We start from the raw sequence: 14320 nt of genomic DNA, 5'->3' as shown, positions 1-14320 counted from the left end.
TAAGGGGTTCGTTTTTTTTTGTTGGGGGGCTTCAAGTGTGAACTGCTCCGTTAACGGTCAAACGGTGTTTCTTGTCGTATTTGGAGGGTTTGATGGAAAATACAAAAAATAAGGTTTGTGTGCGTGTGTTTTATGTGGTGTTGGCTTATCAACCAATTAAGCCAACATCTAGGTGGATAGAAAATCAACACAAAGCGCGTGAAAAGGAGTGTTGGTTTAGTAGCACTAGGCAGTCAATCAGGAGAGTAAAACATTCCACCATTCCTGCATAATTAAGGTTATTCGGGTAACGAACGGGAGACGATAAATAGGCAATACTAACCCAGGCGCTGGTAAACATTGGGCCCCTGCTGACTGACGTACCGATGCTCCAAGGTCAGTGTTTGGTAGGTGGAAAAACAGGACGACTTTGTTGATGTATTCAATGGTCGGAATTGCTGCATAGAAATAATCCCTTAATTAGTGATTATTGCTGTATTCCAACTATTTCTATCTAACCACCTATTTCTATAAGCTACCTACATAGTTACCGATTTTCCAAAGCAAGGAGTAGAATATCCGGAGCGTTTTACATTACATTCACTTAATTTTTTGGAACTGAATGACTAAATCTTATATTTAATCATATCATCTGTTTCTGCTGCGTTTGGTGGAATAACCAATGTCAACAGATGAAGTCAACGACATCTGTATTTCCCAAAGTACAAGACTAGCAGATGAAAATTTCCTTGAATATTCCTATTCCTCCTTTAATGAATTGCTCCACGTTTGCAGAGCCGCCCAAGAAGGTCCTAACGCGATTCTGCGCGACTTCGACATGCTCCTCTTAAACGAACGGGATAATCTTTCACATGCTGTTCAAAAGCAATGCAATGATGATTTATGTACATTGTTCGTCTGCAATGCAGCGTTACCAGCTGTACGGCGGCACTGTTACGTTTGCCTTTATGTCATCTCATTTTCGTTCTGTACGAAAATGCTGACTACATCAATAGTGCCCCAGCCTTGCCGCGCTGGTGAATAAATAACTTACAGCTCCATAGCTCCACTGCATAATGACTAATTGCGGAGGAGGTAGAAAAGATTCATAGTAAGGCTTTACGTTTCTACATTATGTATTCCCTGTTTCTGAATAGATACTGTGGTATATGGAAGTAGTGCGTTGGTCTCGTCTAAAGGATTCTGTTTTAATCATTACAATAGCTTTCGTAATGTATACCCTGTCGGCTATAGATGGGAACTTCTTCGTGGCTTGCATGGCCATGGCATTGTGTGTGCAAACGACGCAACTTATTCATTCGTTGTAACCCCTCCAGCACAGCGTGTGTAGGTCAATTCTGTGTTATTGATTGATGTAGAATATGGAACACCGCAAAGGTTTAGGAATGTGTTACATTAAAATGTACAAATAATAAGCGTGCAGTAGCTTGTCTTCTTACGAACTTGTTTGGAACTTGTAACTTGGAATTATTTATTATTCAAGATGTTATAACTCATCGTAGCTATGCGTATAACTCTAGCTGAAGACATTTCACCAATTTAATCTGTAAGCATTTGAATATCACAAACCAGCTCTACATCTTAAATCCTTGAACCTACTACCAAGCCTGTGCCTTTAACTCTCCTTTTTTTCCAAACGGTATAAAACAATGCACCCAAAGTGTCTGTGGTATTTGCCATCGCAGGTTAAATGGGCCCCGCCGTTATTGGATGACGTACGACGCCGTACGTCAATAGTCGAAAACAATGCATCGGAAATAGAATTGGGTCCAAAGAACACCATTGAATTGTTTTCGGAACCTCACACACACACACACACACACACTTGCTTCCATCGTGTGTTCCATGGACTAGACAGCTTCTTTTTACAATGCCGTTCCGTTTCAAAATGTGCAGACACTGTCAGTTGCATGAGCCCCGACCCAAAACCGCATAGCCACGTACCAGGTGTGTACCCGTTGAGGATGACATTTTCGGTGCTGCATAATCCTCGTGTGTGTGGGTGTGTGTAGTGCATGTATAGCACTACACCCATGACATCGAACAGAGCAATTTCCCATATCGCAAGACTCTACTGCAGCGCGCTCGTAGTTCCTAGTGCCTGCTCTATTCCAATCAAAATGGATCATGTTCGAGGTTTTTTTTTGTATCCCTCTCCCAGGTTGCTTGTTACTTGTCTTCGTTATCCTGTGAACCTGTGCAGTTTGCGTTCCCCGTGTCCCCTAAAGTGGGAAGTCAAAACAGTACTGAAGTTCAATGCTCACAGATCTCAATGCCTAGGGTGTGTGTTTGTGTTGGGTTTGGGTTATGGACATCCAGTTTAATTGGGTTCTTCTTTTTCCCTCTCACATGAAGCGGTACCTGTGATGCAGTCTGGTAAACGATCCCATGCGACTCGTTGTGACGCTGGTCGGTTGTGTTGTGGCCTCTGTGTTGTGGCCCAATGTAGAGTTTGGTTAATCGAAGTCAAAGCCGACTGAAGCCGTGAAGCAAATTACGGATGCGAATGTTTGCTTTCAATATCCAAAAGGAGGAATGTGGCCGCGCGTGTCGTTCTCAAAGCTAAATGGAAAAGTATTGGTATTAGGAGTTTCCTCTTATTACCAAACGGACCAGCCACACTGGACAGGAGCTCGTTACATTCCATTTCTGTGAGAACTTAAAAGTCAATTTCCCGCTCCTCGCCACAACGGGATAGAGTTCTAAAAAGCAAGAATGCTCTTAGGTGCGCGCATATCGAAAGCATCAAAAAGTTGGCTGAAAATATCAAATGCACTTTATTAAGCTGATTGATTGATCAAATGAAAAGTACATTTTTTGAGTACTCTGTTTTGCATATCTAAACTGTAGTGTAGTGTGCGTTGGGTGGCAACCAATTTCGCAGAAATAAGCGCCGAAATTGCAATCAATGATTCTCGTGTACCGTGACTTCATCCACAAAAAAGGAGGAGGAACGCTTTAAAAAGTCAAATCAGTCAGTCTGCCGTTATTTTTGCACATCATCTCTGCCACACCTGCCATGCGATCCTCCATCCACCGTCTGCAGATTTGTATTGATCCAATCAGCAATATTTCGCTGCTCTCTCTCTCCCGCCCCAGTTTGCTAGTGCTTTCAATTTATCGTCAAATCCATCGTTACTGTTTTCTGTGCTTTTTCTTTTCGTTGCGTTGTGGATGCTTCTCCCTCTGGTCACCTGCATGCGGCAGGACCTACGGGCGCATCCCGAAGTAGCATGCGGCAAGTGGCCGAATGGTGCGAGCTTCTACGAATAAATTGAATATTTTAGTATCACTTTCTCCTGCCGGCTGGTGTGGAACCTTTTTCCTCCCCTTTTATTCGGTTAGCTTCGCTGGAGCGAGGAACAATGTTTGGGCTTACAAATCCCTTCCCCCCCAGTGAGGAGAGAAGATAGTTTCCGTCTCGCTTTCTCTCTTTTTGCACGGAGATTTAACCGGCACGGTACGAAAAACGCATTGCTGACAGCTCTTCAGCAACAGCGCTTCTGCTGCTTGGTTCCCTTCTGCTGATTCTGCTGCAGGTTTTTTGTAAAATGTGTCCGATGAGAATTGAACGGCGGTGGGAGGTGTGTGTGGATGGTGGTCTCTACACGTTCTTTCGGTCAACGGGCATCGTGTTATTGTCTGAAATATTCATTCAATCGATAGTAACATCGTAACACTACGAGGGAGAGCCGCTTTGTCCCGTAGACGCCAGCATTCGAGGTGGTGTGTTGGCGTGCCACTGCCGGGAAGAGCTGGAAGAGCCGGGTTGGCGTGATGGTACCGTAATACAGTGTGTGTGTGTGTTTGTGTGTGTGTATCTACAGCTTCTTTAGCAAAGCGGTAGTGAGCGCAGCAAATAGAAATTTCGTTTAAAAACAAGCGGGCGTAGGTGTGGGGCGGGCAAAACGCGGACTGCAAGAAGTGAAATATGTTGCACAAAGTATGTGCGCAAGGGAGCGTTTTCTGAATGCCAATCTTCGACGGTTCGATCAGTTATTATTGGTTGATGGTAGATTTTCATTTACACACACATACACTCACACACAAACAGGTTTAATAATTTTGTGCAGTGCTATCATTGGTAGTGAATGGATTTTCTATCGACTCATCCGTACTAACAAGGAAATCATGATGGTTCGGTACATATAGTGAGTCGTACGGAAATGGTATTTAATGTTAAATATATAACAAAAAATCCTTTTAAGCTCAAGACGTTTTAATTAGAGTTGGATAAATCTGATTCAGATTCATGAATCTGACTGAATCTTTGAAACGATTCAATAAATATGAATATCTGTTGAAAAGATTCATGAATCTCAAAGATTTGTTGATCTCTATAGAATCACCAATCTCAAAAGAATAATGAATCTCGAAAGATTTACGAATCTTGAAAGAATCGTGAAGCTCATAAGATATCATATATCATATATTCTTATATCTCGAAAGATGCTCGAATCTCTAGAGTTTCATAAATCTTCAAAAAATCATAGGAGCTTGAGCTTCTTATTATTCTTCTTCTTGGCGTAACAACCTATGTGGTCATGCCAGCCTACAGAGGATTTGGAGACTTCTTGGTATGCACAACTGGACAGTTTGTATTGTTACGGGGAGACGGTCCAAACAAGGCTTGAACCCACGACGGGTATGTTGTTAAGTGCGAGTTAACTACTGTACCACTGTATGGGATCGAGCAAATTCAATACTTTTAAAATCATTCATCTCTAAAGATTAACGGATCTTGGAAGATTACGGTATCTTACGAGATTCCTGAATCCTTGGAGATTCAAGAATCTTCAGAGATTCCTGAATCTTTAGAGATTCATGAATCCATAGAGAATCATGAATCTTTGTAAAGCATATACTGGTCCCATTATTCGTCTTATTCGAGGATCCTGGCGAGGTCGAATCCTGATGAGCCTGGATAAACGGCGTTCCACTGTATACTTATTAGCCATTAGTTTTAGTGCGTTAATAGGCCTATTAGTGCGTTAATAGGCGTATTAGTGCTTTAATAGGCGTATTAGTGCGTTAATAGGCGTATTAGTGCGTTAATAGGCGTATTAGTGCGTTAATAGGCGTATTAGTGCGTTAATAGGCGTATTAGTGCGTTAATAGGCGTATTAGTGCGTTAATAGGCGGGGTACTAGTACTTCGTATGTTTATTAAATAATATACGTTTAGAACACTAGTTGTTCTTTTGAAACGGTTTCACGGTACTTCGGTTGTATCCTAAATTCCGAAATGCTTTTTGAATATAGACTTCGCTGTCATATTGCGACTAATATTTCTCTGTCGGAGTAACACTTGATTAATTATTCCTCAGAAGTCTTAGAAGATGAATTTGGCAGATCGCATGTTACACAAAGAGGAAGAAATTCGAGAGCATTTCGTTCCGTTTCAAGACTCCATGTTTATTTACTTGTTACTATGTTTATTGATTGATTGTGATGCATTGCTTTTCATGTGGCACGATTCCGAGTTATGTTTTCTCTAAAACATCCCACTGTTGCAGAAGAAAAATGATGAAAATCATTTACTTTAAAATATACCTAAAATATACCTACTGGAAGATAATTTTTCATATTCTAATGCCATTGCTAAATGCACTTCTAAAAGCAGCACAAATCTGCCAAGAGCAATTATAAAACCAAGTTGCAAAAAAACACACAAAAAAAAAATTGAAATATAAATGTCAGACGGTCAAACGGAATCCGATTAAAAAAAAAAAGACGAAGTAAAACTAAAGTGGTCAGAAAACTGTTCCATACCAAGTCAAGCCTCCCCAACACCAACCACCTTGTCGCACGTCTTTTTTTCCTACCACTTGCGCGCGCGCTCTCCCCGGCAACTGACATTGATTGATGTTTTTCAGTATTGATTTTCGTTGCCTTGCACTGTACCCTGTGTGTGTTGTATCCTTGCACTTTGTGTGTGGAATATGCTATTCCATCACCGCATGCACGCAGACTCACACAAAAAAGGGCGCACAGAAAGCCGCACACATATACAACCCCCATCGTGTTTTGAAGGTAGTAGTGGTGGTGCCAGTGGTGTCCGCAATGATGGAAAGCTGTCGAGTGAAAACGCGTCGCGACCTTTCTTTGTCGTGCCGGCGAAGTGTGCTCTCCCTTCGCTTTTCTTTCTTTCTAGTCATCTGCACACGCCACACCGGGGCCGTAGGGGGGGGGGGGGGGGTTAGGTTTGATGGCGCCCACCACCATCACCCTGCCTTGGTACAAGAAAACACACCAGGGGCACACAAAATGTCAACCTTGTGTGTGTGTTGTTTGTCCAGGCAGGATGGGAAGATGGTTGGATGGGGGGAAAACCCATCTCGAACGACGTCATTGGATACCGTTTCGTGACCTCCTTCGATGGAAATGAAAATTTTACCATGCTGACGAGGGGGGGGGGGGGTGGTTGGTGGGTTGTTGTTGTTGCTGCTGATGTTGACGTTTGTGAAGTTGAATTTGCTGCTTTCGCCCTTCGGTGAGGCTTCCCGCGCGCGCTCTCGCAATCACCAATACTTTGAGGCACAGTTTGATTAGTGGAGCCGTGAACCTCGGGCTCTGGCTCGGGAATGAGTGTATCGCCTGATCCTACCAACACGACGGTGCAACGGGCCACAAGAAGCTTTTACCCGATTGGCGTACGGATTGGATTTTTGACGCCATTGCGATGGTAGACAGGGGGACCACCGGAGCATGAGGTGTGGTTGAATAAATTAATAGCATTTGTGGGGGGCGAAGGAAATGAGCTGAACTTTCGTCAAGAAGGAAAAAAACGAGCTTTTGGGTTTGTAATTCACTTGCTGTGGTTGTGTAGAGAAGAAGCCTTTCCCTCCATTCGGTGGACTATTTTAATGATTTAATAAAGTTCCCTCTGTTGCATCGTTGGTTATCCAACCAGAGCGCTAGCGATAAAAAATCATTTCCATTTCCTTTCACACACACACACACACACACACACGCGGTAGCTTGAGCAATTAGTTGGACGCTTTGAACAGGTTCCGTTTGAAAGGGGTAAACCATTCAGCGCAAATCTATTTAAGCATCGTATTGAGGGGTAAACGAGCGTATTGATTAAATAGCACCGCACACACACGGGTGAAGGGATTTCAATGGGTTTTTTTTTGGTGACTTCTGTGATGCAAACCCTTTTGCAAGGCGGTGTAAGGGACGGTCACAGATGCGTGTTTATGTGTCGTGCTTTTTTTCTTCTCTAATTAAATTTGACTTCATTGAAATCCGCACAAAAGGAATGGGTTTTTTTTTAATCATTTCATCATTTCTGTGCCGTTAGGGGAACAACCATCATCTTCAAAGCCGGCTGCTATTTGTAAACCTGTCAACGTTAGCCAGAAGGGGAGGGCACAGCCTTCTGCGCCTGTGATATGTTGTACACCGACGGTGGAGTGCATTATGATGAAATTGCTTTTTTCGGTTTGAAGAGGAGGTTGGTTTTAAGTAAATAAAAACAGAAAATGTTGAAGCGTTTCTCCTCTGTTTCATCTTGTGAGACAAGTTTCGCTCGAGGAGAAGCATTCTAGTGGAATAGTGATGGGAAAAATGTAGTTTTTGTCGGAATCGATTCCGGCTAGCTCCGCAGTTTTCTGGAATCGATTCCGGATAGTAGGTCCGGAATCGACTCCGGAATTGGTTCCGGAATCGACTCTGGAATCGGAATCGGCTCCAGAATTGATTACGGAATCGGCTCCAGAATCGGAATCGGCTCCGGAATTGATTCCGGAATCGGATTTGGTTCCGGAATCGACTACGGAATCGGTTCCGGAATCGAAGTCGGCTCTCGAGTCGGAAATGGCTCATAGATTAGAATCGGCTACCAAACGGAGTCAGTTTCGGCATCGCCATAAAAATAGGCGTTTAGGTCCAATCATACTACATATTGATAACCGCAAAAATCCAAATTTACTTGCAAAAGATCCATTCTCATGGAGATTCCCGAACTGATATCGCTCCGGAGTCCGCTCGGTTCCGAAGCCAACTCCGGAATCGCCTCCGGAATCGGCTCCGGAATCGCCTCCGGAATCGGCTCCGGAATCGCCTCCGGAATCGGCTCCGGAATCAGCTCCGGAATCAGCTCCGGAATCAGCTCCGGAATCAGCTCCGGAATCAGCTCCGGAATCGGCTCCGGAATCGGCTCCGGAATCGGCTCCGAAATCGGCTCCGGAATCGGCTCCGGAATCGGCTCCGAAATCGGCTCCGGAATCGGCTCCGGAATCGGCTCCGGAATCGGCTCCGGAATCGGCTCCTGAATCGGCTCCGGAATCGGCTCCGGAATCGGCTCCGGAATCGGCTCCGGAATCGGCTCCGGAATCGGCTCCGGAATCGGCTCCGGAATCGGCTCCGGAATCGGCTCCGGAATCGGCTCCGGAATCGGCTACAGAATTGGCTCCGGAGTTGGCTCCGGAGTTGGCTCCGGAGTTGGCTCCGGAGTTGGCTCCGGAGTTGGCTCCGGAATCGGCTCCGGAATCGGCTCCAGAATCGATTCCGGAATTGGCTCAGGAATCGGCTCCGGAATCGGAATCGATTCCAGCATCGGAATCGGCTCCGGAATTGATTCCGAACACGGAATCGGAATCGGGTAGGTCCGATTTCGAGCTCCCACCACTATAGTGGAAGTCTTCTATCTAGGCATTTGCTGCATGAGTTGTATTTACTTTTTTGGGTACATTTTTGCCTCTTATCGTCGTTGATGTTATCATACGCGAGTTATGAATTTGAAATGCGATTCGTTGGGAAATGTAAAGAGCATGCGGACGGAATCGGTGTATGGGGATAATGCCTGATTCAGTCAGAGAGAGCGATGCCACTTATTTTGGTTTCGTTTTTTTGAAAAGAGTAATGAAAAAGCAATCCTCGAATTTGTTGTTTGCTAAGCTGTATTATTGCTTGTTGATTGTGGTTGCATATTGAGTATATGTAAACGTGTAGTACAAGCGCTTCTAACTACTTAAATCTTTTACTAATATGTCATATACCTTTTCCACCAAATTTGCTGCCCCTTGAGATGAGTAAAACGCTTCCAAACGCTGTTTCCGGCGCACCTTAGTTGAGAGTTAAATCACTTAACCCATCAACTACCACTACTACTGCGCCCCGTCCGGTCTCCTCTCCTTCAACGCATTTGCTCGTCCGGACTCGATCGTTGCGTTGCTAACGCGTCAATCCTATAAAGGTGTCGCCCTGTACGGCAAACGACAGCCGCCGCCGCCGCCAGACTGACATCTAACCACTTCTACTAACGCTAATGGAAAATCAGCCTCCGGATGCTGGTTTAATTCCGGGTGAATGCGTTTCCCCTGCGTGTGCGCTACGAGTATGAAGGGGGTGGCATGATGGCGAACTGTTGGGCCTATTTGATCACTCAAAAGCGCCCTTTTGCGGTGGAGAAAGCGGCAAGCGAAAACGGTGTTTGTTTGTTTGGTTTTGCAGCCAGGATGCAGCCTCCCGCTGATAGGGCCACAACAGCGGTGCCGGAAGGACGAAGGAGTGTTTTGATCCGGAAAAGGCGTAAGCTGGCTAGGGTGAAAGTGAGTTACGGAGTTGCGTTTTGCATAAAATGTCGTTAAACCTAGCCCGCGGTGCCACGGGGTAGACATAGCCAATTTCAATTTTGGAAGGCAAGCGATGGGCACCAAACTTTGGAGCACTGGAGGAGGCAAAAATGGTGTGTTGTATGCTTAGCCAAATCGTAGGGTAAGGTCCTACGTTGCCTGGTAAAAGCACTTGGCAGAAAATCGATTGGTATGACAAAAAACAACTCTTTTGCAGTCTAATTATAGTCTAGGGGAAATAAATTTTGAAATTTTAGTTAACTTACAGTTTGCATGGCATGGAACTTTCCTACCGGTTGGTGCCACCTGGTTTCCGGGACTGGAGTGATAGGGACTGGGGTAATACGGCAAAGTATCTTTCTACTTTCCCCACTCCATATCACGGTCCTTCTGCAGCACAACGACGATACACCTTTAAGTACGTCACCCTTGATGAGCATCTGACAATTCACTCTAGCGTTGCCCTGGAACTCTACTACGAATGGAGGCATAGCTCCTTATACATTCCCCATTTCCATGGTTTAACCGTCGCACGAGTCGCATGAATGAGACATTACTGTAGAGACTTTAGGGCAATGTTTGGTGGTCCACCGGTGCTAGGGAACGGCTGCACCAAGGTAAAGGAGATTTAAAACAAAGCAAATGGAGGAAGTTTTTCGCCCTTGCCCAACCGACAAGACACACCAGGCGCAGGCCAGTTGGAAGAGTGCTTTGCAGAGGACAGATACACAAGTCACTGCTAGTAATAGCACTCTTATTCGTGGAGCAAGCATCTCCATAAATCAACCCGATCGATTGTTAATTTCGTGCACAAAAACTTTCGAGACACAAGATTGGCCACTCGTCGTTTCTTCCCCTTTTTTTCTCGTTCGTTCGTCTATTGTGGAAAGGGTTTTGTGTGTGTGTTTTCGCTGTTGTGGTGGGTTTATTGAATTTATCATGCTTTGGAAGGACGGGTCTGGATGAGTCCTCGGTCCAACTACGTCCAACTGTTGAAGTTACTCAGTGTGGGAACTCTGAAGTTGCTCTTTTGCGATCTTATATGTAATGCTGCGTTCGCCAGATGTTGTTGCAGGAAAATTGCAAATTGCAAAAAGGGCACATTATAATTATATTTGATGACTTATTGTTGGGAATCCTTAAAGTTATCAAAGACTTTTGAATTCGTCGGCTTCGAAATGATGTCTTTTGACGTCTCCCAATGCCTGGAATCTTTGGAGGTGCAACATCTGAAATGATAATTGAAATTGAGACTTGAGACCTCTACCTGCAGATAACTCGCTCTTTTGTCTCTTCAAAAAGATGTATTTCAAACAACTGTTGTCGAAAGGACTGTTTCTAGACGAGTTCCTAACTGCAACCTGGGTGATGGTGCCTTAAAGTACACCTTTTACCTTAACACACCTTACCGTAACCCATCCCACGATTGTTTGTCACAAATGGAAACGTGTCTCATTGTCTCCCGTAGCTCATATTACTTATGCCTGCAAATAGCACAGAGGAGACTATTTCATCTTAATTTATTACCCCAAACTGGAACCCCACATACACACTTACTCCAGTGGTTGGATGATTTCCGGTGACATTTTAACCGTCGCCTAGTGTCTCCCGCGTGATAGCGTTGTTGTGAGGAGACTGATTTGTGAGCGTCCTGGGGATGATGGCAACAAACAACAATAAACCCACAGCACACACTATCTGCGCGGAGAAGCAAATTAGTCATGATTTCTCGGTCCCTCCTGCAGTGGACAGAGCGGTTGTACTCTGAGACAGAAAGCGCGCCGTGGTGGACGAGATATACCCCTTTTCCGCGCCGAGGACGCATTTTCTAATGAGATGAATGTGCAATCAACCGAATGGTGTGTGGGTGAGACACATTGATGTGGAAAGTAGATGCAGACGGTGTCGTCTCTCTTCCACAAGCTGTCAGTTTGATGGGGAGGATACTCTCGGGTGGCTGGCGTAATTAGGATTGGAGCTTGGGCGTGTGGCCGTGTGGTGTGGGCTGCCTTTTCATGTCGAGAGGTGGTTTTGTAGACGTGTAAGATTTACTGCTTATCAACGTCCTCGCAGCAGCGATTTTCTCGTCGGTGTATCCTGCCGGACGGTCAGTTAACCCCATTTTCCGGTCGCTTTGCAGCTCCATTGGCCCTGATCGTTTTTAGAACGATATTCTCTGTTGTCGACGGCTTAACAAACACCATGACTGGTGGTAGCAGGAGTTGTCCGCTTTCAACACCTCTCCATTGATGTACGAGGAGAGAGAGGGAGAAGACTGCTGCTCGGGGGAATGGGCAAAACCCCGGAACGTCGGGTGCATCTACTCGCGCGATTCCTTGCTAATTTGATTTCTTCGATTACTCCCAAACCCGTGTCAGTGTCACTGTGCGTGTGTGTGTGTGGTGCTGAACGTGCTGGAATATTTTATGGATGGTATGGAACCACTCTATCGATCGGATGGCAATACACACCGTCATCCCTCTCACTTATCATCACTTCCACTCGCGAACCGTAAAAGCCGCTCGTCGGGGAGAAAACATTGGAAAGGATTGAAAAGAAGACGGCCAGCCGGGGTGGAAACTCAGGGGGGGGGGAATGCGAGTTTTATTTTGCCGTTTTGAATATTTCATGCTTTATGGCTGCTACTGCTGCTGTGTGTTGTATATCGTCGGCGTCGTGGCGTCAACGCGTAGGAATCGCGTTGGAATCGCGTTGGATTTGCGCACGATGGATGCGCCCTGCGTTGCACTGCACTCGACATTCCGAAGGTGTGCGTGTGTGTGTGGCTGCTGTATGTATCGTGTCATTTTATTAAACTCATAATTGATTTCGACAGCGCACCTCCTTTCCCTTATGCCATCACCCTTTCGTCACTCCGTACTACCACTCCAGTACACGCATTGAGTTACACAGCGTTTTCCCATTGGCTTAATGTTGTCAGTGCGAACGTGCGAGTGTTTTATTTTTGTTTTACAGTCTTTTGTGTCAGCTTTGTGATGTCAGTGTTTCACCCCTCTTTCTCTCTTTCTCTCTCGATTGATGTCGCTTTTTACTGTTAAGGATATTGTTTTTGTTTGCAACGCATCGCTATTTCTGGAACATTAATTTAATTATTTTTGTGTCTCTGTATGCATTTACTATACTCATTCTTCGTTTTAATCCATGCTCTCCATAACAAATCATTTTGCGATCGATGTTTTAAAGTTCGTTTGAATGTGTGAGGTTTTTTTTTATAGTTGTTGTAATTGTATTCATCAGCTTCGATGAGCTCCAGACTATAAAGAGTGGCTTTAAACCTGGAACACTGGAAGGAAAATCACTCAAAACGCAAAATGCAACCATACATACATACATGACGCACACGCAATTTATACCTCTAACTCTAAGCCATGCTCATTAACATAACAAACTCGTTTCTGCATTCCAAAAACCACTACTTACTTACCCTTTTACTACTCTCTATAACTGTTACTACCACAACCACTACTATTAATACCCAAGATCGCGCTGACCATCCAATTCCAGCATCAGTAATAATAATATTATTAACAACAGTTTCTCGTCTAAAAAAATACAAGCTGTACTAAATGTCAATATTTAACTATTTTCACTTTGTTGTGGTGTTTCTTAACCGTGATGTAAAAAAAAAAACAAACAAACAAACAAACAAAACTCAAACAAACAATCTTTTTAATCGTTTAGCCTATAAACCTTATGTGTATAGTATGTAAAATTGTTAAACAAAATGAAACAAAATTTGGTGCAACGAAAGAGGAGACAGAGAGAGCTCGGGTTTAATATATATAAAAAACGCATATGCAAAAACAGAAAACAAGTAATACGGCAAATGATGTCACCGGACAACGTTCAGTATTACAGCTCACATATGCGTGCAAATGCGACAAAACAAAAAAGAATCCCGGTATTTATTTGTTTTTTATTTAATTTTACACTCGAACGAAAACGAACAGAGAAGAAAAATAACAAAGTGAATAAGATAAAAAGAGCGAGTTGAAAACAAAACCAAAAAAACTGCAACAAAACCGATAACGATTTTTTCCACTTCACCACTTCTACCCCACCTGTTGTATGCAGCTATTATTTGCAAACACAATACTCCCGTTTGATCGATTGCTGCCTTCTACCTAGCAAAGTTCGTTATTTTTAATAATCCTGCACGTTGATTCCAATTTTGCTACTTCAATCGTATTTTTTTTATTCCCTCCCCTGTCTATTTTGGAACTTTTTTATCTTACATTCTCTGCCCATTTGTGCAAGTAGAAAGTTGAACTATTCCTTTTTGTATTTTACTATAGAACGCGTGGAAATCGTGTTTAGCACTCGTTTGGTACCTTTTTCTTTTCTTTTTCTTAACGAAATAGCTTTGTTTTGTGATATTAGGTTTCTTGTTATATACAAAAAAGCCATAAATAGTAGATAACTGAATAGAAGAAGCATGTAAAACGAATGTATCTCAACAACTTCTAGCTTTTTGGTAGTTTTGTCGAGTATAGTTTTATAATTCCATAGTTTTCCTTTTGTTTCACGTGAAACTTTTAAAGGATATTTCTTTAAAAAGCCACTTTTAAGTTAATTTAGTAACTTAAATTCCTAATTCCGCTGCTCTTCTTTTTCCTTATTGAAGTATTTTTATTGGATTAAATTTTTATGTGCAAAAATGGCACAAAAGTTTTCCGTTTTATCAACCATTTTACTATTGTCTTTTTGATGAAAAACAAA

General features: G+C 43.6%; 1 protein-coding gene across 2 annotated transcripts in view; it reads left to right on the top strand.

The window, feature by feature from the left end:
• The window catches only part of LOC120949160 (box A-binding factor), a 64096-nt gene that overhangs the window by 40925 nt on the left and 8851 nt on the right, over positions 1 to 14320 (top strand). The window lies entirely within an intron of this gene.

This window comes from Anopheles coluzzii, chromosome 2 (assembly GCF_943734685.1).
Source record: "Anopheles coluzzii chromosome 2, AcolN3, whole genome shotgun sequence".
Lineage (NCBI taxonomy): Eukaryota > Metazoa > Arthropoda > Insecta > Diptera > Culicidae > Anopheles > Anopheles coluzzii.
This window is presented reverse-complemented; position numbering and strand designations above follow the sequence as displayed.